This window comes from Lissotriton vulgaris, chromosome 1_1, assembly GCF_964263255.1.
Source record: "Lissotriton vulgaris chromosome 1_1, aLisVul1.2, whole genome shotgun sequence".
Classification (NCBI taxonomy): domain Eukaryota; kingdom Metazoa; phylum Chordata; class Amphibia; order Caudata; family Salamandridae; genus Lissotriton; species Lissotriton vulgaris.
The window spans coordinates 59,300,389-59,308,702 of NC_141685.1; the positions used below are offsets into that span (position 1 = coordinate 59,300,389).

Below are 8,314 nucleotides of genomic sequence, written 5' to 3' on the forward strand. Positions count from 1 at the left end.
TAGACTGTGAAAATCAATGGGACTCCAGGGACCACAATGCCCAGCAAACCGCCATAGGCGTCCACTAGAGGCGTGGCATATAAGTGCATAACATCACCTGAAGCCCATTCTCACACTCACAAGGACTGAGGCAACACCTCTGAAGAAGTTTTTAAGTTAAAACGAAACGCATCAGGTGCCTCTACACAGCTGAAATAAAATGCTGCCTGCAACCTGAATACCGCGTGTGTCTCCCCTCTTCTTTCTCTTCAAACCGGGAGAGAACACCAGGTGATATATATATATATATATATATATATATATATATATATATATATATATATATATACTATACACTTTCAATATTTACAAACTACATTGCACAAAAAAAGAGAATAAAAACATTGTTTTACAAATATTATACAGCATAAGATTTTAACTAGAACTATTTGAACATTGATTTATAAAGAATTTCATATTATACAATGTTTAGGCATTATGTCTTTGTAAACAATAGGAAAAATGTTACTGTATATATTTTTACAAAATGTAAATAATAGTAGAAAAAAGGAAAAAAATGTTTTTTACTTACATACAAAACTTCCTTAGAAAACAAACATTTTTTTAATAATAACACTCATTTAGCTGTATATACAGAATTACCAGTACATCATGCACTTTCTTTTTTTGTGTTATCATTTTTTAATAGCAGGAAATACAAACATCATTAAATATTAAATAGTGAATATAAAATAGTAAAATATTAAACCATTAATTTGACAACAAATCAGTAAAAAGTGGAAATTGATAAAATGTCAAGCTAGTAAAACATAAGTTACATATTTCATTAAAAGAATTCATTCGGAATAATATAAGGGTATGCAATATAAAGAATACAGAATCACACCAGTAGTAAGTATAAATATAATAGTAAAAGGTTGACTTATTGAAGACAATACACCATAGTCATAAGTCAGTGAACTAACAGTACCAAAGGTCAATACAATATAATGAACAAAATAATCTAAGAAGTAAGGTTAGCAAGCAGATTTAAACAACAAAAATGTATACTTGTTACTGGAAAACCTTTCCTCCATAACTTATTTTATTCTGTCTACAAAAGTTAAACAAAACTTCCAATAAATCATGCACTTTCAATGTTTAAGAGCTACACTGCAAAAACAAAAGTAAAAATTTTAAGAGGAGACAAATACACAGTTGTACAAATGTTATACGGATAAGGTTTTGAAATATATTGGATAAATGTAGCTTTATAATAAGTATCAAATTTTACAATAGTTTGTATTAAAAACAAATATTGTTTTGAGAAAATCACAAAAAATCCTGCATATATTCTTTTAAGCCATTGCAAATGTCTTAACAGTACAACAAAATAACATTACTTATGCAAGTTAATAAAAGAAATTACAAAATTTAAAGCGTCATTATTTTTGTTTTTTGATAATACAAATAGGCAACCATTATATAATAATTAAAATGATGAATATTGTATACAGCACATACCAATAACATTGAAAGAATATTCTTTAGTAAAAATGACAGCACTTAACACAAAAATATAGAGAGACTGATTGACATTGCCAATGCTTGTTTAAAACAATGTTTTTCCAGAATTAAAAGTTATACAAACAACATGAAGCAAACAAGTTGTTACAGGAACAATCAAGTTGATCAGTTTCCATGTTACCACTCCTGTGAAAGGGGCATCATTGTGGAACTATGAGGTACTCTATCATCAATGTTAACAAAGTTGTGTTCATAATAACGCACTACTTACCCATGAGGGTCTCAAGGCGCTGAATAATGTGTAACCATAGAGACACTGTTGACGGTTGAGAGGTACCAGAGTGTCTATTCTGCTCACTTTGGAGCCATAACTGGCCTTTGAACCCCTGCCATCCGTGTGACCTTCTGTCACTCCTTTTTTAGGTCTTGCCTAGGCAGCGCGCACGCGCTGCTCTAGGAAAAATTACCTCTTGGAATCGCTCTGGACTTCCGGCCTATTGCTTGCTGTTATGTGCATCGGCTCGCAAGTGCTTGTGCACCACTCGCGGGACTTACGGCCTATGGTTTGCTGTAATGAGCAGCGTCTCGCAAGCATACGCGCACCACTCACGGGACGCTGTAGCTGTATTCGTGGCCGGGCTTGTTTTAAATCAAATACATGAATTGTTCCCACTTTGCTGTGCCCTTCTTGTCTACATGTGTAAGTGCATGCATTCTTCAAGCTAGGGAGGGCAGGCAAGTCCCTTTTCACTCTTGCTTGCTTACACCAGCTGTCACAATGGAGATTACCAGGTCAGTATTTAGGGCTGGCTAATCTTCACACTTCGGCAACACTGACCGATATATACCAGTCGGTACCAGTTGAACCACCAAGTGTCCACAGATGCTAGAAGGCTGCCGTGCTTTGCCGTCCATTGACTCTCTCAAAGATGATCTGTCCTGACCAGGGAGTTACTTTTGTCCAGTGTGAGTGGTGTGTGTGCTGGAGCTCCTGTTATGGGTGTTGGGATATGCGTGTCCTATCTGTGGGAGACTGCAGCAAAGAATACAGTTCTGTCCCGGGAGCTGGGCACTCTGTGAGCAGAAAACGAAGTCCCCTGACAAATTGAAACCTCTTTTATCCAGACTCTGTTCTGATTACGCACAGTTTGTTTTTATTTTCTGTCGTGTAAATGGCACATTTGGGATGCCCTGACTTTGTACCCGTGTTCTGCAGTGTAGCACAACTTGGCAGGCGTAAAAGTTCAAAAGAAAGAGCCAACTTTTGCCATTGCAAATGGTACATGTAGAGGGTGGCTTGGCAGGTGGTAAATATTGTCTAGGTGCTCCAGTGTTTTTGTTTTTTTTTGCATCTTGGAGAAGTACGGGCTGGGAGATAAGTTCTTTGCTCCGAAGCCCATATTTTGGTCATGTGGAGATGAGTGGATTGGAGTCTAGATGCCCTTCGGCAGTCTTCAGTGTGGCTGCTCCACTCACTGCCTTTCTGTGTAGCCCACACATGGGTGCATGGCAATGAACCCTATCTCCATAGGCAGACCATGCAGTATGTGCCCCAGTTTTTGTGTCTCTTTTAATTTCTGGAACTGGGTTCTTTAGATGTATATTGGCGACCCAGTTAGCTTGGGTCGTAGGTGACTGTCTAGTACTCTCATACGGCTGCACCACTCCCGTGTAAACCTTCATCTGGGGGATTGCACCATGAAGGCAGAAACAAGCCCGGTCCTTCATAACACGAAACTTAGAATTCTGTTTTTGATTGCATTTTTTTTTCTGTCTCTTGTTCCAACTAGCTTCTGTGAAGTGCCATTTTAGCTGCCTGCAGTTTAAGTGCTGGGTTAACTGTGGTCTCCTTAACAAATGATAAAATGCCTGTAAGCACTGAAAGCATTGGCATTTGTAAAACATCACTAGTAAAACAACCACGAGTTGCTGTTTTTACACTGCACATTTTTATTACAAGCACATGGGGGCAGTGTTGATCATTTGTTTTCAGTTTGTGACACATGCTTCCAATAAAACTAAGCGTTTCACCTTCTTGCCAAGGCTAGCACCATTGTTTTTGCAAATGCTTGCTTGATCTTGTTATTAGCTCCTGTTGGTAAGAACTCATGCAGCAAGTTAGAGCCTCGAAGCATGAATCGAGGGATTTGTTATTTGTAGACATGCAATGAAGTCTGTGCTGGCCAGCCTGTGGCATGTTTATGCAGACTCGAGGGGGTGCTTTTCCTACAGTCCCCACTTTGTTTCTGGAACTCAGAATTTGTTGCTTCGGCCTGCACGGCGGCGCTCTCAGGGGGCGGTGTGGATGGTAATCCCCACCCCAGGTGACCCCTAAATGTACATCATTCAAGGTGATCAGTAAAAGGCGATGTTGATGAGCTGGTGTCTGAAGAGTGTGATCCTAACCTTGGCTTCTCCACTTGACCACGATTGCATGAACCTGTGACACGAATGTCTCGTCCTGCACCTCTGGCTCTCTACCTGGCGAGCACCGGCAGCAGACTGAGCCTTAACTTCAAGAATATCTGTTTGGACCAGCTACGCCTAGAAGTGTCTCCCTCGCCTTATATTGTACTGGTCTCACTATTCACCATCTGGTGAAGTGAGACCACGAGAGCTGTCTCGTCTGCTACAATAATAACCTTTATGAAGCGCTGCGCCGGTGTCTAGGCACTGTTCATCGGGTGAGGTGCATGCTAGGTGGAGGCCACAATCATGAAAGGCTTCTGCTGTGTCTTAAGAGGTTGGCGAAATGCTGCTTGCTTGCGCTGCCGCAGTCCACAGGTGACAGGCCACTTCTGTCGTGTATTTCTACAGGTTCTGAATCGATCCCCCTATTCCTGACCCTATTCTGGTTAAACTAACTAGCTAGTCAACTAACAGTCAGCCCATGAGATAAGAAATTCCCCATGATGCAGATACCGTTATCTGACGCAGTCACACTACGGCACAGGAACGTGTTATCTGATTAGGTCATAACGCTTGAGATCTAATTAGACAAGCGACATTCCTCCAGTCCCTGATAAGGCATACGACGTTCTCATAACAAATCAAACCTATGACAACCTGGACAATCCGTGCGGCCATTGTTTTGATTTCACAGAGAACTTTAGTAAAGAATGTGCTAACGAGCAAGTCGTATGACATCTTTATTGACGTATCTATGTCCATCCTTACGTCAATCTCGGCACCTTTAAGGTATAAATATTGCCAATCTTGCCCTATGCAAACACACGCGTGGTTACAAGACGGAGCAGCCACACTTGCCGAAGCCGAGAGCAGAAGCAGACCCCGCTGGCAGCAGCCCCGCCTTCCTGACGCGCTGAGAGACGCGCTGCTATCTCAAGCCGAGAGACCCAGCACCGGCGCTTCTGGGCAGCCCTCGCAGGCAGCCTGGAATATCTAGAGCAGAGAAAGAGATACCATTCCTCATTCATCCTAACTTCCAGGTACAGAACTGAATAACCCCTCACAGAGAATTCTTTAGTTATTCACTTGGCAAAAACAAACTTAACTTAAACTGTAACTTTCTATTCCCGCCCACGCATTAGACTTAGGTCAGGTACACGGGGTAGGCGTATTTAGAAACACCAGTTGAGTACGTTTAGTCAAATGTATATGTGTATGTAAATATATTTTAATCATTTTAAACATCATATGGCTCAGAAACCATATCAATGTTTTTACAGTATTATTTTATACTATTGCTTCTAATGTATGCACTTTACTTAACTATAAGTATTGCAATAATATCGATCCATTTCTCTTGTATGAGAAAAAAGACTGATCAATAAATAACACCTTTTTATTGAACACGCCCGTCTCTTTCCTTTTCTCTACATTCTGATGAGACTAAGAATGCACGTACTGACTGAGTAAAATAATTGCCTTGTGCTCACACGACTCTGGAGATTGACTCTTGATTAGGGGAGAGCAAAGTTGTCATGTTCTATGGTTGTCAGAAACTAAATCCCTTCTTGTCTAATCAGGGGAGGTAATTCTCTCTTGAACATTCGAGAAAGTTTCTAGCGAACTCTGAGCTTAGCTGGCAAACCCAAAACTTTAAGTCTAGTATCGACAGTAGTAGACCTAGTTAACGTCTGGTCTAGGCCTTTACTGCTGTAGGTATTATTCCAATGCGCAGAGCCTATTGGGAAAATAGGAACTACACTACATGGCGCCCAACGTGTTTGGAAAGGGCGATAAAACTAACGTAAGACATTTAGAGTAACTCAGTCGTGCTTTCTCACTCAGACCCCTTTTCCCAAATACTCCAAAGACGTCTGGAGTGGGTGAAAGGTAATATCCTCCAAAACCTCGCAGGAGGGAACTCCTATGTATGGTTCTTGGTATAGTCAACGTTGAAGGATAAACAGTGTTCCAAAATATTGTGCATCTAATATTTGTTTCCATAAAGAAACCTGATCTGCAAATAAACAGAATACCATCCGGTCAGTAAAATGGATGAAAGTGATGAGGAAAGAGAAACAGTTAGATTAGCAACTGAACTCGCAGCAGCTGATGCTACCATGCAGGCTGCAGACGCGGAAATAATACTCATTCCGGTCGTCAAAAGGAGATCTATAACCCTAAAACTTATAGAAAATGGACTGACACCTAGAGGTGGCACAGTCATATTCGTAATTGAGGCACACGAATATCGGCAGACAGAGGTATACTATACATGGATACATTTTCCAGCAGCTAATGCTGTAACAAAGTACTTCCACTATTACAAAATAGAGGAACCTCCTGAAACGTACACTCCTTTCGAGGAGGTGGAAGTACCACTCAAATTCCAAGAGCATTTGCTCTTATTTGATGGCGCCCTAATACATAACAATCACATTACAAGGCTCGGTCCTTTAGGTAGACCAGGAGCAACGTGGCCGGTGCTAGCCGGATACACACCACATCCAGACATCGATAGGATGCCTGCAGCAGAGCTGTTAATACAGCTAAAACAATTACTAAAAATTCATAGACAATTAGTTCAGTATGTAATGCGGACTTCAACAATTCAGCCAGCGATTAAACTTCCACAGCTGACCCCTCACCAGGGGAACACAAATAAAATTACACCACAGAACATCCAATCCTGCCTAGGTAAAGTTCCAGCTAAACGGGAACAAATACCATTCTGGTTGGCACAGAAAATTACCTAAATAGAGGCGGTGTTTCCTGACACCACCCCGCTGGAAAAACACAGGATTCTGACTATATGTCTCCCAATGGGAATCGCACCACACATAGAGGACTGTGACACTTGGGGTACAGTATTTGCTTCCATCTACACAAAAACGCACGGTGTCCCATCCATTTCGGTGATACCAGATGTGCTAAAACAAATTCAAGATGAATACGGTCCAGAACCTGCTTTAACTCTTGGTATGAAATTACTGAAAGACTTCAAGCAGGTCTCGGCTATATTATTAGCCAACATAAAAGGTGAAGCAGCAAACGTGGCGATCCGCCAAAGGTTAAAAGAGACAGATATAGCAGACCAACCAGCTGAAATTGCCAGAATCATAGAAAAATCCTATGAGGAACTAGGCAGAGATAGTTTAGGTGGAATACCATTAAAACCGCAACTGACTGACAGTCCAGAAAAAATATTTTTTAATAATAATTCACCCAAAAAGAACTGGGATGGAAACAAACAATCCAATCCTAAAGAAAATAAATTCCAGTCCAGAGGAAGGTCTCCTAGGCGAAGAGGAAAATCTCCAAACCGAAGACAGAGGTCACCACAGAATGACCCCTCTGGGAATAGATATAACCTTAGAAATAGGGATAATATTAAAAAACCTGATAGATATGAAGACATTGATACACGTCCCTCTCAATCTTTTCAGAATTCCTCGCAGAAATCGGAAAGAAGAGGACGATCAGAAGAGCACGCCAAGTCCAAAGACAAGGAACCTGCTCAACTAAAAAAGAAATTACAATTTCCTAAAAAGAAGGTAGCCAGTATCAAGGTAGTTAACCATGCCGAGAATACTGAGGACACAACTGAAAAACGGAGAGTGGGCTCAGACAATGCTAGACAGCGCAGCAGAGGTGAGCATAGCTCGCAAAGTCCTTATGAATCATCTGGAGACAGTGGACACGAATGAATATCTTCAAGTGGAAACTGCAGACACCAGAGTTAGCAAGCCCCACAAGATATACGAGATAACATTACGTATAGAGGGAGATAAGACTAGGAAAATAAGGGGACTATTTTGGGATAACCTCTCCAAGGGCTATGACATCCTTCTAGCTGAAAAAGACTGGCCACCGGAGTTTGTTAGGGGGTGCCCTCATGGCGAAGAAGTAATTATGCCTGCCTTCTCGAATCACATCCCGATTCATAAAAAATATACACTTGCTAGAAAGTGGGCAGTGGCCTTAGCACCTGCTTTATATAAAAATCATGTAGGATGGGATGAGGATTCTCCTCCTCACAAAATCCAGTTAAAATCACAACCAACTGCACAAAGGCAGTACCCAATTAAGCAAGAAGCTAAAAAACAGGTAAATGAAATACTAGATCAGCTAGAATACCAGGGGGTGATTGAAACTTGCACCTCACAAATGAACAACCCTTTGTTTCCGGTCTCCAAACCAGACAATTCATATCGTCTAGTTTTGGATTACCGACACCTTAACACATGTTGCAAAACTTTTGCAGTGCAAAACTCACACAGTGCTGCACTAATGAATAACATAGTGCGCAAAAAATACAAAACAACCTTGGACATTTCCAATGGATTCTTTTGTCAAAACATAGCACCAGGGAGCAGATATTTAACTGCATTCTCAGTAA

At 40.9% G+C, this 8,314-nt stretch overlaps 1 pseudogene; it reads left to right on the forward strand.

Moving 5' to 3' along the window:
• Nucleotides 1–5,966: 5,966 nt before the first annotated feature.
• Nucleotides 5,967–7,622, forward strand: LOC147737257 (uncharacterized; annotated as a pseudogene).
• The last annotated feature ends 692 nt before the right edge of the window (nucleotides 7,623–8,314 follow it).